The following is a 17450-nucleotide window of genomic DNA, read 5'->3' as shown; positions in this document are numbered from 1 at the left end:
TAATAACTCCAACCCGACTCCATCTACGTGGGTGTCGTGGCTCTGTGGCTCCGTCATGATCTCCACAGCTGCCGGTTGGCTTTGGCGCCCGAAGGAAAATCTGCTGAAACAACGATTCTGTCGTATTTTTTTCTTGGAAGGAGACTCTCGTCTCTCCACGCTGGAGAACCCAAATCACTCCGACGCCCGTCAGGATATTTAATCCCATGAGCTGCGGCTATTTTTAGCACATCGGATGCACCAATAATAACCTCGCTGAGCGGTGGGAATCCAGGAGAAATCTATTGATGCCTGAACTATCATCTGACATTTCCCCTGTCAGAACCTACATTCAATCCTGAGGTCAAAGAACACAGAAAGCAGTCCTGCATCTCAGTCTGATTGTTAACATGCGCTTTTAGAGCAAAAGGCCACGAGATATTGAACCAGGTTGAATTAATAGTCTGTGTCACGGCACTTTCAATACACACTCCTGTTTTTTTTTTTTTTTTAAAGATCTGGATTTTAGATTTGTGCCAGCAGGAGGTCCCGTTAGAGACGGGAGACGACTGTCAAATGAAGTGCTCGCTGCCGCTTCCCTGACACTGGATTGAATGGATAATTAGTGCTCGGTTCACTGAGGGTGAAGCCGGAGTCTTCTTACCAGCAGCCCATCGATCCCCTGCAGGATCTGATAGCACCGCCGCCGCAGTAGTAGCAAAGACGGGATTTGGAAAGGACGGGAGTAGTTTATCTCAAGATGATTCTGCTGCTTTTTTTTTTTTTTTTACAAGGAGAAGCCTCAGATGTCATGATACAGAAAGAGGAGGTAAATCCCTCCTGTGATATTGTCATGGCATCGTCAGGGGGCAGCCACAGATGACGGGGGGAGTTTACAGTTACAAGATAGCGTCTACTGAGGCATGCAGCAGCGTGGACAGGTGCCCGACGCGTTACTCCGTCAGGCAGAAGGACAGCCATTGGCTTCTCTTCACAAGGGCATGACAGACAAACTCATCCCGTCTGGTCGGGGGGTGAGAGCAGGGCTGAAAGAATCTATTTGTCTTGCCTGTCTGCTTTCCTGGCAGAGATGTCGCAACCTGAGCTGTGCCGCTGCTGTGAGGGGGGAAAAAAATGATCCATCTTGAAAAGCGTGGATACACGGCAGTTAAGTCTCGACACTTTTAATTAAAACTGGCTCCGGTTTGATCGACTCCTTTTTTTAAAAAAAAATTTTATTAAACAAATACTTGCAGAAATATGAAAAGTGATTCTGACACTTTCAGTTCAGATGAACGACGGGGGAAAAAGCGGATTCCGCCTTTTTATATATAAAACACCAGTCTTGTTATGTATTTTGGGAATGTGAAGAGCTTCTATTCATATTGTATTACCCTTTTAAATATAACATGCTCACTGCAAGAGCAGACGTGTCTCAAACTACACGGAGAGGAAGGAGAAATTTTGAGCATTTGAAATTCAAATTTTCTCCCAAACTAACCGATAAATAGACTGAATCAGCCTCGCACTGTTCACACTGTTTGCGCCTGTTCTCCAAATATGCTTTATAAGATGCTTTTTTAGAGATTTTGATGAGGGATAATCAAACGGATAAAAAATGCTTCGCTTACGTTTGCCACTGATGTGAACATGAATAAGACAATCAGCCAGAGCGGAACATGATTTTCCTGAGAGGTCACGGTCTTCACAGAGATGCTGTCTGCAGATAACTGGGGTTTAAATCACCCCCTTAAATCATATCGCTGCTTTGTTCACCTACAATCAATTCAATTGCACTTCCAGCGCCCAGACACATTATTTGTTATGTCACCCTGAAGTGCCTTTTATGCACTGAGGTAACATCTCTTCTTTGCAGTAGTACTCAGATATCTGCAGTGCAAACACTTCCAGCTCCAAACTGGATGAAAATGTTCCACTTCACCAGCTAACAGAGGACACTGCAGCAACCGGACCATCCTGCACACTGGCCCTTGGTATTTTACACATTTAAAAGTCTTATTTTATGATAATTGTGAGTTGTTTATGTACATATATTCTTCTTTAATTGTATAACTGCCTAAATACAAAAAAAGGTCTGTCAAGGACTGACTGCTGCAGAGCCGAGTAATGATTCATTCTGGTGGTTTGATTATTCACTTTCTTCCTCGACACTGGAGACAGCTGGTCTGAAATTCACCAACCAGCACCTCGTAACATAAATAAAAATATATTTCATTTGACATGTTTTCTTTATACGAGGGTTCCCGTTTCTGATTATTCTCGTGGCGAGGATCAAAGAGGAGCAGAGATAATCTGGCGACGTGACGAGCGGTGTCGTCTCCATCCTACAAGATAAAGGTTATTTTTGTGATTTGTTCCGTAACCGGTTCATTTGAAAATTTGATGAAAGGGCGCATCTGTGAAGCCGATGCCGTTCATGTGGAATCGTTCCTATCGTTTCTTCCAGCAGGTCCCCTGTTGCGTCCTCCCACTGCACCTCACCAAAGGTCAAACACTGTACACTATTCCAGGCATCTTTCAAAACTGCTAAACAAACACAGACCTACCTACAAGACCCAGGCAAGTCGTACTAAATATGATTACACAGGAAGGAAACAGTTGTTGGGTGGAGTTTTCACGATGCGGTACAAAAGATGACGTGATGCTTCTTCCTCAAGCAGCATCGACAATTACTGGATGGCTCCACATTTTGTTTTCCCCTCAGGATGAACTGTAATAACTTCAGCACCCGTCATCGGGTCAACATTTCTAACTCTGCTTTGCTTCGGTGTATACGAAGCCTGGAGGGTGTTAAGGTGGAAAAACTCAAAATAAAAACACGATTGGTCAGCGTCTCTGAGCGTCCGCCGTACTTTGTTTAGTGTAAATTGAATGATGTTAAAGTGAGGCAACACACAAACTGCACCCCACCCTGTGCAATGATGAAATCAAATTGTGTTTTTGTTCAACCTACAGTCCGAATCTTGAAGATATTCAGTTTGCTATCATGTATAACAGAAGTAATGAAGCTGAGAGAACCAGAGAATCTTTTGAATTTTTGCTCCGACGAATGACTGAAGCATTAATCTTCTGTACATCGACTCTTCAATCATCTGACTAATCGTTGCAGCAGCAGTTTGGTGTGTTGGATTAAGTTCTGTGCTACATTTACTTCAACACATTTTAAAGTCTCTGCATGTTGATGATCATTCATATACACAGAATATAGACTGAGCCTAATGGACCAACAGAAAACAGGACAGTGTGTTTGGGAAGTGGCCCTGACGGTTTGTCAGGTTTATCGTGGTTTTGAGTAAATGGGCCAAAACATTCCAAAGATTCCAGAATAAAACTGAGTCACGAGGACGGAAAACTCTGCGCAGGTATCAGCGAGTGAACTGAAGTGATGGGAGCCTGCAGGTTATTAGTGTAAATCTGTGCGTACCGCAGATTTACAGCTTGTTCAGGAATGTTCCAGCTGATCAGTTTGTCAGACGACCCTTGTAAGAAAAATGACCACAGACTGAGAATGTAACTGAACGGTGTTGGAACAGTGTGAGAGAGAGGCTCAGCGCACGCTCTGACATAATCAGGACTGAAGAAAAAATCCATACTGCATTACCACCTCATCAGTGAGCTGATCGGTGGAGGCTCAGACGCTCCCCTCCCCTCCCCGGGATCAGGGGTGGGTACTGTACAATACAAGCGATAAACACAACCCCAAACCAAGCGTAACGTCACGGCCAATTAGAAACTATCCTTGTTACACTGCATATAAAAACAGGACTCTTCTGCCTCCCCCACGATGATTTGCGTGAGGCACAAGATTTCTCTTGTAGGCGTGTAGAAGAAAGATCTACTTTCTGAGGCGCTAATTACTGAATGTTATACAGTCGGATTAAAAGCTGCAATCGTCAGACTGTGTACACATAGTTAATCTATCTGAAGTTGTGGGTGTCCATGAGTGAGTCCTGCCAGCGATACGGGCGTCACAAATCACTGCAACCGACCAATCACATGACTCTGGAAGAAGGGGAGAAGGTGTCCTTTCAAAACAAGTCTTCCCAAATCCAACCAAGCACCAGAAACATGGAAAAAAACAGGTGATTTGTAAGTGAAGTTATTGTTTACTTGAGTGAACATCATCACATCATCGACATGGGATAAAATGATCAGACCCTCATTGTTACTGCTGCCTCACATCCACAGTGGGTCAGCTTGACATCACATGATCTGAATATAAGACAGATCTCTGTATCGGGAATATCAGGAACTTGGACTGGGCAGAGTGATCTGTGAGTCATGTTCTGAAGGACTCAGAACTGCTTTGACAAAATAACTGTCAAGTATTGGACCGAACCAGTGGCTGTGCATGTTTAAAAGACATGATAACCTGCGTGTTTCGCCACCAAGCTGAGCATTTGTATTTCATTCCAGCTCCAGAGGCTCGCCTCTCTTGAGCCCTGGAGGACGAGGCGAGCACCATCGTTAGTGCCATCTCCGCTCGTCACAGCGCTCTTTACTGCCTCGCGTTGACGCCTGTTACACAACTCCGATGAACCTCTCTACCGCCCTGGCAATTTTTGGAGCCCTTTACCCAAACACACCCCTGAGTGTTTTGTGATGGAGAATAGACCAGCAGCTGGCGAATCCTCTAATTATAGAAAAATCGGACAAAAACAGTTTTGACAGAGGTCAGGTAAGCTCCGAGACACTCGGGACCCATGCTGAGCTGTACTACTTAGCTGTCCCTGGATGATTTAGCTTTGTTAGAGTGTGCTTACCAGTCAGCCCAAGGCTCTGCATTGTTTCTACTATTACTACTGCTGTTGTACACCCTCCAGTCGATGACAAAGCTCTCCAACAGCATGGAACCATGGGAAAAGCACCACAGTCCCCACTCGAACAGGCATTATCTCATGAATCATCCCCTCGTTTACATCTAAACAGCAGGCTCGCGCAGTGTTTTGTGGAGGGGGATTACAGTGTGTTTACTCAGGAAAACCTCTGAGGATTAGACGCTTCCAGCGCACAACGCCGAAAAAAGTTCTGCTAAAGTTCGTCAGAACACAAGATGGTTTAACTTTCCTCACACCGGCAGCCTGCGGGACATTTACCCAGTAAGCAGTCCATGAATGATTTCCATTAATTTGCTTCTTTTTTGAAAACAGCTGTGAAGAAATCAACCTTACCTCTAAATGGCCACTCGAGACCTGCACTCTATCACAAAGACTAACACGAGGAAGCTCTACCCTTTACAGCCTCTGCATCCATTTACCCAAACTGTCAAAAACACTTAAACCTTTTTGTTTTCCAATTGCTATATTTGTTTCCCTGTCAGACACCTTTTCATTGGGTGCTTCACCACTGCTGCCCCTTATCTCTGCGGTGAGGACAGAGTCCAGTTAGGGAATCTCAGATCAATGTCCCTGAATTTTGCAGATGATGTCGTAGCTTTTGTTTCAGATGGGATGAGAGTCAGCATCTTAAAGTCTGAGGCTCTGGTGGTTTGTTCAAAAGGGAATGGTAAAAAAAAATAAACTGGAGCGTGAGATTGACAGGCTGCTTGGCGTGGTGCCGAGTGATTGTGGTAAAAAGGGAGTCGAGCTGGAGTGCAACGCTTACGACCGACGTTCATCCTTAACCCTCGGTCGTGAGCTAGAAAATGAGATGATGAACTGAAGCAGCCAAAATGAGTTTCCTCTGCAGAGTGGCTGGGCTCAGCTTTAGAAACAGGGCTGAGGAGCTCCGAGTGCAGCCGCTGCTCCTCGGTGTTGAAAGGAGCTTCTTGGATTTCTTTCAGTATTCAGTATCCTTCAGCTCACCGTGAAAGAACAACACAGAACAAACAACAGTCTGTCTGCTGAAGACCACAAGCAGAGTGGTCTTATAGTAAAGTTGCTCTTCATATGTTTCCTCTTTGCACTTGTTCCCTTCTTAGTAGAACTTGTTTCATGATATCTGGGTGTCGACTACACTGACCTGTAATGTTATGCTCCTATTACAGAAGCATGAAACTGCACTCTGACACTCGACAGCATCGTTTTTAAAAACATTATGTCTGCAAACTGAGAGGGAACTCTTCTTATCGCTGGTTTTATTTAAAGCGAACTACAGTTATAGCTGGGCAGCCGCAGGAAGTGCTGTCATAAACACAAGGGTGAGTGACAACATGTAAATTTGCAGTTCAGTAAAAATTGATTCACATTCACAAGTTTGGACACTTTCCAGCAAGATGGTCACAAGTTCTGTTTCCCAAACCGCAACCGAGTCTCCAGATACAGCAGCTTGTTTACTGGCCTTCAGCTTCAGACTACGACACTCCTGACAGCTTTGGTTAGACATTTAACATGGAAGCTTAAAGACAAACACATTGTATAATCTGAACCGTCAAGTGCTTCACTTACTTACATTTACATAAACTAAGTTTCTTATGAAGAAGAACTTGAGATTATTTGACTGTTGGTCTCAAACGGGACACGAATGCTGGTTGTTGCAGTGTCCAACCACCCCTGACAAGATGAGTAGATTATTACCAATCAATTTAATTTGCTTCAAATTTGCATCCTTAGTTGGGAGTCTGAACGGGATACCCAGACAGCATGGAGAAACAGGTCCGTCCAGAGAAAGCCGGACTCACATGGAGCATCACAAACCAGCCAGAACACACAACATCATGCAACATGAATCATGTGAAGGTGTTTCCACGTTCAGAACTGTTTGACAGGCACCTTTTAAAGAATAAAGGATTTGCAGTAAACACACTGAATGACTTCACATCGAAGCACGAACTCGTAAGAGTGCTGTGTGCGTGAAGTGAGAAATGGTGGAGGACTAATAGAAAGAGGCGGGCGGAGGAGCAGCGACGCTCCTGCTGAGCTCCAGTCGGAATAGACTCATCCATCAGAACAACCTGCGCTCTTCTTACGGACCGGTACCGGTGCCGGGACGCTCTGATCTATCACTGCTGCATGCTACCTGTGTGTTATTATGAATGTTATCACCTTGATTGTTTCGTGTTGCTTGGATTCATTTGTTTTTCTGTCATTACTATTAATCCCCCCCGACTCAAACACGAGGCTGCTCTGTAGCTCGAGGGGGGTTTGTCCTTAAAATTTTGAAATATGTTAGACCGGCTCACCTGTCGTCTGTCTTCCACTGTCGTCTTGCATTTGTCACGCTAATACCTGCCGAGCCATCTACTGCTGGAGATGAACCTGAGTTCAGCTGGTTCATACCAACAGAAGCAACTGCAGTCAGAGCGTTTATCAAAACAGGAGCTCAGTTTGTTTCTCCGGACAGCAGCCTACTTAATTCTTCACTGCTGACAGCCTGATGATGTAAATAAACAGCGTCCTCGCCACCTCGCTGCTCTGACAACAGATTTGAAACCTCAGATGATTACGCAATGGATTCATGATCTTCACGCCGGAAGCTGATTGGGCCACTTTTGAGGGATTGTTGAGCAGAGATCAGTAGACGATCCCCGAGACGGCGGACAGAATGCTGTCGTGACAAAAAGTAGGCCATGCAGTCAATTCTCAAACTCCCACTAAAAACAACATATCGACCACAAACAAAGCCCTCTGAGATCAGAGACAACAGGCCCGTCGGCTTTACGCGACAGCTCGTGTTAGAAAGCACAAATGCAGCGATTTCCCCAAACGACATCACGCGCGTACGTATGATGCCGTGGTTTTATCGTTACACCACCGACGATGTCACCGGCAGAAACAGAACCACCCCGTCAGTGTTCGGCTGATGTGAACACTTAACGTCTGCTTGTAACTGTCTGTCCGTGACCGTAACACTTACCCTGCAGTTCAGCTTTACATATTTCAAGGAAACAATGCAGCGTCACATTCAGATGTACAGAGTAAATATATTATGATTCTGTGGGCAATTCAAGCTCGACGTCTCCACACAAACCCTGAAGTCTTCTCACTCCGATGCTTTTCCTTTTTATGACAGATGCTAACATTATTTCTCGTCGTTCCCTGGAGCTCAGAGCTTTTTGTTCTTCAGTGGGTTTAAAGATGATTCCTCATGAACGTTGGACTGATGAAAACACAGTTTGAGTACCGCAGTACAACATGCAGACTGCTTTCTTCTCCTCTGCACAAACCTCAAAATAACTCCATCAAAGCACATTATGATATAATAATATGTTACTTCTACTTGTAGCTTTTTGTTCTGAGTGTGGAGCAGAGAGACAGGTAAGCAGTGAGTCGTCTACCTGGCAGTAAACAGTTTTAATGTGACAGGTAATAACTGCTGCGGCTTCCTCTGACCAACAAAAAGTCTTTTCTATTGTTTTTTTTCCTCAGATGCTGGGAAAGTAAAGTGAGTTAGCTCGAGGAAACTTTCCCTCCTGCTTCCAACTGCTGTCTGGAAGCTGAGCAATTAGGCTAACGGTACATTTCTGGGGCTGTTATGTAACGTTTAGCTTAATTTATCGGATGCATCGTTAATTAGGCCGACTTGAGCTGCATGTAGTTACCAACTCTGTTAAGAATTTGAGTTCTGTGAAAAGCTGTTTGCAGTTTCCTCAGCGACAACATTAAACGTTGAGCTTTTCTTTTCTTATATTTCAGTCATAATTAACTACTCGTTATTCTTGATACTCTTTGATTAAGTTCCAAACTGTCGGGGGGAAAAAACACAGCGAAACTTCAGGATATTAAAGTTAAAGTTTATCAGAGATATTACAGACTTTAAACTGGCAATAAAGACTTTTTGCTTCGATGTGTCATTATAAAGTTAATGGTGGCTGCACGGTGTAATAGCTATAGAATAAACAGCATCAGTGTTTATCAGAGTCTCCTGCTGGGCTCGAAATCACCCAGAAAAAGGATTCCTGTCTGTTTTTATATCTCTGCTGAAGACTACGGGGATGAATGAACTCATGTTTTGTCCTGCTTTGTTGGTAGTTGGTACTCGTAGGGGACAAAAGAAACAATCCAGCGGTCTTTGGGACATTTCACATATTAGTTTTATATATTTTGAACATCTTGGTTTAATGAATCACTCCAGAGTCCCAGATGTAAATATAATAACATACAGATCTCCTTAAACGGAAATTCAACATTGTATGCTCCTCAAAAGCACACGTGAAGTTCAGCAGATTGATAGAGATGATCATACACTAACATAAGACACTCCTCCTGTATTAATCTCTGGAGAGTTGCATGGGGGAAAAAAAAAATCCAGGAGTTCAGCTTTGACTCATTAAACTGTCAGCAGCTTTTAGTCTGCAGGGCTGAAGAGGAACGGGGGACTATTAGCACAGAGAGCTTAAAGCAAGCATCGCTTTCTTTACTGTGATTTTATTTTCTACATCCTTCAAACCAAACCACCGACACATGTGCATATGCAATTGTTTTCCTTTTTTAAAAAAAGAAGTAAACATTGGCCCCGAACCTCGACAACAGCTCGATCAAAGCCTGTAGAAAATGTTAATACAGTTTTTATCTCTAAAGGTTTCATGGCGCGCTAACATCCGAACATCCTCTGTGTTTATGCACAAAACAATTTTCCCACATCACTGAAGGCGAGGTTCACCATGTTTGGGGGAAAAAACAAAAATGCAGCTTGTTGTTTTTGAATTTATGCCTCATGAGGCCGGAAGCACATGTGGTGACGAAGACGAGGGGAGGAGGAGGAGGAGGAGGGGAGACGACGAGGGGAGTTACACTGAAATTAAAATCCTGCCCGGGATTATGAGCTGAGTCACCCCGAAAGTGTGAAAAATTTCAATCCGAGTGTGAGTGGAATCTGCATCTCACGCTCTCTTAATTTGACACGCTTCGTCGGCTAATCGCCTCGCTGTCAGAAAGATTCTGGGCTGTTTCGAACTCGTTTAATCATCTTTCGAGTGCCGAGAGGACCGTTTCACCTATCTCCCTCCCTCCCCTCCCCCTCGCTCCCTCCCTCTTTTTTTAAAAGGGCGGACTAACAACTGATCTCTCAGGACTATTTCCATTAATAACCCCTCCTTCGCTCCACTGTTTCCCGGCGAGACGGGCTCATAATTAAACTGTGCAAACGCTGTTGCATCAGACTGAACTAAAAAGCATCTCAGCGGTGCAGTTTTTTTGCTTACATGAGAGGCTTTGGGCCACTTTTCTTAGTGCCGACATGTTTGTAAGCATTTTAATTACCTTCCTCCTGCGTGTGTTGTTGCGACGGTACATTCTTGAGGAAGGTCGTGTTTGTCTCTTTCCCATTTTTATTTATCTATTTTTTTAATTTAATGAGATGGACTTTAACAAAGGCGCAAAGTAGCTTTACAGTTGATTATGTTTTCCAGACGCGAGGCTCATTTGGAACAACACTTTTTCAGCCTCTTCAATTACCAGCAGGCGCCGTGATGATGATGATGATGATGATGATTCAGCCTCATTTCACTACTGTAGATTATTTTCCGTCAGCACTAGAAATTGCTAATATTTCCATCCCATTAACTCCGGAGCCTATGAAGATGACAGCGGATGATGGATGGGTGCAGTGTGGACATCAGTCTTGCAGACGCAGACAAGAGCATCTATAAACTCTCTGACCGCCTGGCTGAAACTATTAGGAGACCTCACCGGACTAATGATGCATGAGAAGTAATTAAGAAGGGATCATGGAAATTAGTTTCTTTCTTTATCTGACAAACACGTTCAACTCGTTACAGACTAAAGGGGCCGAGCAGGGCCGCAAAAGAAACTACTAGCACTGCAAATTTGCTCTTCAGGACGTATCAGTCTCCAGTGTGAGTGTACATTTATTAAAAACCCATTTCAGTGTCCTGGATGATATATGTGTCGGTGCGTGTATACAGGCTCCATCAAACTGATGAGTCAGTCGCTGCATTTACAAATGAGCTGCCTCATATGTTTGCTGAGCGCGAGTGTAAATTGACATGTTCTTTGTGTGTTGAGTGAGTGATATAATCTGAACCACGGGGCAGCTCCTGGTACTCACACTGACGGAGCTCCTGCGCTTCACTAATCCTCTCCTCCCAAACAAAAATCAATATTTGCAAAGGTCAAACTGAGCAGGCATGGAAAATGCAGATTAGCTCGTCAATAGCTGACACTCTGCTACACCCACATGCTACGAGCTGGTGAGGAGCTGAGGAAACGCTGCGAGTGGTGGGTGGTGAAACCGCTCAGGGTTTGTAAAATGTTAACGTGAAGGCAGTCAAAGGTCACCTTGGAGGAAAAAATGTGAAGGAAATGTGTGAGTACACGTCTGATTCTGACAGGATTCCTCCACTTGTCCATTCATGGTTTCCTCATCGTGCAGACTTTGCTGATCTGCTGAGTTTTTCCCTCTAGTGCGACCACGAGGTTGACATCTTTGTGTTTTTGTGTGAAATGTCTGGAAAAACTATTGTCGGGCTGCGACTATCAGTCATTTTCATCATTGTGTTATCTGCCTGTTATATTCACGATTAACCGTTTATGCTCTCAAATGGCAAAAACCAACAGTGACGTCTTCATGTTGCTTCTTTGATCCAGTTTTCTCATGAACCACTGAACTGTTACAAATCAGTCAGCGTCACTCTTCACCTGTTGAACTCTGTAAGGACACTCCCACACAGTTTACAACCCTGCGACTCCCCTCCAGCTGGTTAGAACTGAAGAAGCCTCTTGGATGAGAAGTGAAACGTCTTCTAGAAACTGAAACAGGTCCAGTTGCCTACGATACATCAACACATCGCACCTTTTTAAATCAAAGAATAAAAGTAAGAAGGTCGTGAATTCTTGCCAGCTCTCTCAAATGGATTATCAAAACGGAAATTATAAAAGTCCAATTATTGGTTAAAGATCTGTTTTCACTCTCTGTAGGAGGAAAGTTTGTGTTGAATTACAGCAGAAGAAAACACGGAGAATGAAACGCACCTTTAAATGGTGCAAACGTGGAACAGTTTGCATGGGCAGAAGCAGAAACTTCATCTCTCGGGCGTTTTGCTTCTGCCTCTGCTGGCAGAAAGGTCTTAACATTCATCGAAAGAGGGAGTTTTGGGAGCTTTTTTACTTTGTGTTTGCATCCAGTCCAAATTGCTGAAAATATCAAAGCTCAGGCTTTTATATTGGCTCAAAAAAATCAATATTCCAGCACACACCAGGATACAACTGATGCTATTTTATTAGCAGTTAAAAACAAGAGTGAACTGTGTGTTTTGCATGTAGCTTCGGGCTTTTCTACATCTGACACGAGGCTGTTTGTATCATCTTTGGTGCAAACACTTGAATCTACACCAGTTATCAGTCACGCATCTGATCCAGACACATAACTGCACTAAGTGAAGTGTAGCACTCTGCAGTGTCGGTTCTTATTTTCTAATTTTATATATTTTTACTTTGACCACAGCTCCTTCACCATTTAAATGTCCCCCGGAGGTCCTTCACACTCCAATGAGTTGTAAAGTCTTCAGCACCACCCTCCTACATTTAACTTGGCACATGATAATATTGTCTTTTTTTCCAAAGCTTCTCAGCTCCAGACTTCATTGTTCGCTCAAACAAAACATTTCTGCAACAACCAAATGTGGATTTATGATCCTTTCTTGCACTCAGGATGAAAGGATATGAAACATCTGATGTTAACAGCAGGCGCACATCTGCATCCAGCCTGAATGACACACAGAAGGCTGATCATCACATGCTACATGCGTGTGTGTTGGAAACTGGGGGAAAGTGAGGATGAGACATCCATGCAGACATCCTGGAGGGCAGATGAGCCGAGTCCAGTTAGAAGGTCTCCTCCACGTGTAGCTTCATACATATTCAGCAGCCTGATCGGACCAATGAACGTGGGGCTACTACAAGCAAACCATCCAGGACAAGGATGACGCAGTGGCTGTGTCTCAGATCAGGGTCTGCAACCTTTGTAGGCCACATCTGAAGGCCAATTACGTCACAACGCCGTGCGAAGGCTCCTCAAAATGCAGCAAAATGGCGACATCGTGCGCCGTAGATCGTCACTTTCACGGGCCTGGGTGGCAGAAATCGTGACGTAAGGGTAAAACATCTGGTGACGCAACCAGGAAATGCTCCAAAGGCTCGACCGTCCCATTTAACAACGGCCGACGAGGTTAACAAGGTTTTTCTGAAGGACTCGCCTTCGAAGACCACAAAGGCCGAGTCCTTCAGAGGATGCAGACCTGAACTGAGACTCAGCAAGTGTCTCACGTCATGTTTTATCCCTTTTTACTTCTGCAGTTGTTTTGTCTTCAAGGTTCAACGACAACCACCTAAACCACACGTCTGCCCAACAGATACAGAAGTATCTGCTGCCGTCCCATCAGCCCACTCGAGGAAACTCCTCGATCCATCTACAATCACACGTTCTGTGATTATGTGACACGTCTTCACTAAAAGTAAGAAACTCATTTATGTGTCATACATCCTGATATCACAAGACAAGACACCATCCTGATTTTTATGACGGTACATTCTCTTGAAAACATATTTATCTAATAAATGAGCTGAATAAACAAATAAAAGTCTGTATTACTGTTCTCCAGCGGTATGTAGAGAGCATCATTACATGTGATGATGTGCTGTGAGGTCACACTCTGTATCTGTTGAACTCTCTGCTCACCGTCCGAGAATTGCCGAACGATCAGCAGCACAAACAAAGCGGCACATAAAGTGTTGATGGGCAAAACTCATTTCACGATGCAGCCGAGATAATGGGAACCGATTAGTGGAGACGTGAAGTGGACGAAGAGCTCGGCGGTCAGAACAGTCAGCCGAGAGCTGGAACGTTAGAGGCTCCACCGTGCAGCTGAGTACTCCTGTTAACGGTCACTGTGGCCGACTGCTGCAGGTCTACGAGCCCGAGAAGATGATTACACTCCGTCTCTGATAACTATAAACTGTATAAGGACGATGGCATTCTGCAATAAGACTCTCTGGAGTTGTCCCCAGATGCACTTAATGGCATTATTCAGGCTAAAGTGGATGAATATACACCTCTGTAGAAGAATACAAGTGTACTAAAGATGTTTTTTTTATAGTTAATGCAGCTAAAAATCTACAATTTCCGGCACCCACTCTTTAAAATAAATCACAGACCTGGACACTAATGCTGCATATTTCCTGTGGTGGCTGTTGAGTAGTTCAAGAACAAACTGGTTTTGGTCTCCAGGATGTCTGACTGGTGCACGTACACAGCAACCTGCTGCTTCTAACAGACATTTAGCAGCTAGAATGTCACTCAGGTAGAGTGCATACCTCTGTCCTGACCCAACAGTCCCTCACAGATGTGAAACAGCCATTCACAAGGATGATGAAAGGACTGCAATGGGCTCATGATCTTCATTTATTTGAATTTATAAATCAAAATGAACAGACAGCTTTACTTGTGACACGGCTGGTGTTGGGACACAAACTGTACAGAGGTGATTTACAGAGTTTAAATGCTGCTGTTGCTCGCTCGTTTAGCCACGCAGCTAACGTGAGCTGGTCCGACTGGCTGACTGACGTCAGGCTCCGGGTTTCCAGGGCCCAAACAAACACAAAAACACCTTGATAATGTATTCCCGGTCTCAGATGATGCCATGTCAACTGTATTCACTGGGGGTTTGTGGTGAAGCAGCGTCGACTACTTCGACATCTAGCTGCATGGCTGCAGGGGGCGCAATTCACAGTCAGCGCTAACGTTACTAACTACTAGCAACTGCATAACATTTCTACAACACATCCCTCCCTACCTGACTATTTTTACCAGAAACACGTCAATGAGAAATTCCTGGATCCAACCGGACTATCATCGGATTATCTGGATTCACGACCAAGAGTTAATGGGGTCTGTTCTGGGCGACTGTAATGTTTTGGCTCAACAGCAACAGGCTGATAAATCTACTGTGATTAGCTGGTGAACATGGTGAAGAGCCAGATATTCACATCAAGACCAAGAAGGAAGACTAATGTTTGAGCATATTTCTGCACAAATAATGGGACTTTCTTCTGTGAGAGTCGAAATACAGTATATATCTTAGACTCATTTAACAAAAAACCTTGAAATGGAACATCCTTACCAAGTGTTCTGATGGTCTGTATGTGCACAGTAAGGACCGCAGCCCTTGAAACACCCGAGCTACATGCAGATAACACGTGCCTGTCAGATTACCAGCGAATGTACTGCGATGGTTTTGAATAAGAGATGCAGGTGCAGCACTCGCTTTTACAGCTGCGATATATTCCTCGTTCCTTGAATTAATTGCTCCGCTAGCGCACATGCATTACTACCCCCGCACCTCGCTTAATAACTACTCCCGGGGTCACTCCCCATTCTATTTTCTCTGTGAAGTAACAGGCAGGGATTTTAAAAAAGAAGCCGTGCAGCCTGTCAGCGGAGTAGCCGATCCACTACGCATGCAAAGAGACGGATGCATAAATTAACACGAGCCACTCGAGTCTTTGAACTGTGAACCAGAGACGGCTCTGATCCCCTCTAAAAAAAGGAGCGCTGGCTTTGATGTGTTCTGAAAAGGAGGCTTAAAGATCAATTACATCTGCAGTCTGTGCCGTCACCCGAGCCACTGCTTTAGCTCGGCAATTTCTAAAATTCGATTAAAAAAGCAACGTATGGAAAATTCAAAGGGACGCCGGCGAGATCAGAGATCATCGTATTAGTGCGAGTTAGATGACCAGTCTGTCAAGAATCTTTCAATTTGATGTTAAATTCATCTTAAAGCTTTAATAACTCCTCCACTTGATTTAGAAATAAATACTCCACATGCAAAAATGTCATCCCGAGAGAAGGAGGATGTTACGGGTTCCTCCCTCCTTCTTTCATGGATGTGCTCAACACTCGCTCGCTTCATGACCTTTTTGATTGGTAGTTTGGTTTGATCGCCGACGCAGTCAAAGTCAAGTGGTTGTGAGGGAAAAATCAAAGCCTCTTTCATAGAAGCATCATGCTGAAGTCTTCCACTCAGATAACATCTTTGAAAGATGATGGTTTTAATAATGTAACGCAGGCTTTATATTCTGTTCTAACGAGACAAACAGCCTGTCTGATGATGAATAAGATACTATCATCTTGCAAAGGTTGCTTTTGAAGTGACCAATCAAAGAAAGGGAGACATCAACACCAATCTTTTCCATCCCCACCAAAACCTCCAGAATCAGATTAAGGCTTTGAAGCTGAACTGAAGAACTACTTGTCGTCCCACATCACAAGGTGCAAACTGACCCAGAAGAAGAAGACACGAGGAAGACGGAGGAAACAAAGATCGTTTTGGTACGTGTGGACATGGCCTCAAATCGTAAGAGAAGCAACTGTAAACCGCTGTTTCAACATTCGGAAAGTGAGGAAGAGCCGCACCATTAAATCACTAAATCCCATTTCAAGTTATCAGACGGCTGATCCAGAAGAAGTCTTCAGCACCCGCACTGTGTATGTGAAAGCTACGGGGCATTTCTACAAGTACGACGACACAATCTGCAAACAAAACTAAGACTGCTTTGTTGAATAATGAGAATGTGTCTTTGGGCAAAATACATTTTCATCAGCAATCATAATCATCATCATCATAATAAAATCGTGGCTCGTCGCTGACTTGCATCTCATTCCTCAAGTCGAGGGAGTTGACATAGTAGTTTGGAATAAATCAGAATAATGATCATGAGTGGTGACGGCCACCGTGCCGACACAGAGAGAAAACATTATAATATACAGCGAAGCACAGAGCCAAAAAGTGCATAAAGTCAAATATCAATACTTTTTAATATTTCATGTTCACATGATTTCTTCCCCTCAGGAGAGCTGGATGATTTAAAATCGAGTTGACCTCACCACACCGGCAGAATCACTGCATAAAACAGCTCACACTGTCTGTTTCATAAATAACAAAATATATATGCAGCCCTCTCAAAAATGAGCTGTTTCAGACACGGAGACGATCTGGAGAGCGCTTCATCTGAAGCACACTTTAATGTCCGTACAGTAAAATGTTTGTGTCTGTTTGGCACGGCGGCCGTCACCACTCGTGATCATTACTCTGATTTATTCCAAACGAGTGTGTTTATTACGGTGGATGTTGTGATGCTGTGCTGGATCCCCAGACGCCACATTGAGATGCAAGTCAGGGACAATCTATATTTTTATTATTATGACTGTGCAAACCACTGAACGTCTTTCAGCTCAGGCATCACGTCTGATTATCGCTGAAATGAAGACATTCTGCTCAAAGAGAACATTTACATCACAGCCTCAACGCTCAACAAAGCAGCCTGATTTAGTTGTTAAAGACCAAATCTACAAACACAGAACAAAAGGAATAAATATAGACAAATCCATGCAAACTGAAGCGAAGCAGCTCATCTTCTTAAGTGCATAACGACCTTCTGCATCTAAGAAAGAGGAAAGTTGTGTACGCTCTTTATTCCCCTCTGTTTTTTTTGTTCTTACTGTCGTCACTGTGACCCAAACATGTCACGATGCATTAGACCCAAACAGCGCTAAAA

General features: G+C 43.9%; 1 protein-coding gene across 1 annotated transcript in view; it reads right to left on the bottom strand.

Annotated features, from left to right (window-relative positions):
• zmat4a (zinc finger, matrin-type 4a) overlaps positions 1-17450 on the bottom strand; it is a 96055-nt gene that overhangs the window by 59248 nt on the left and 19357 nt on the right. The window lies entirely within an intron of this gene.

This window comes from Acanthopagrus latus, chromosome 5 (genome assembly GCF_904848185.1).
Source record: "Acanthopagrus latus isolate v.2019 chromosome 5, fAcaLat1.1, whole genome shotgun sequence".
In the NCBI taxonomy this organism is placed as follows: Eukaryota; Metazoa; Chordata; class Actinopteri; order Spariformes; family Sparidae; genus Acanthopagrus; species Acanthopagrus latus.
Note: the sequence above shows the minus strand (reverse complement) of the source record. Positions and strands in the feature narration are given on the sequence as shown.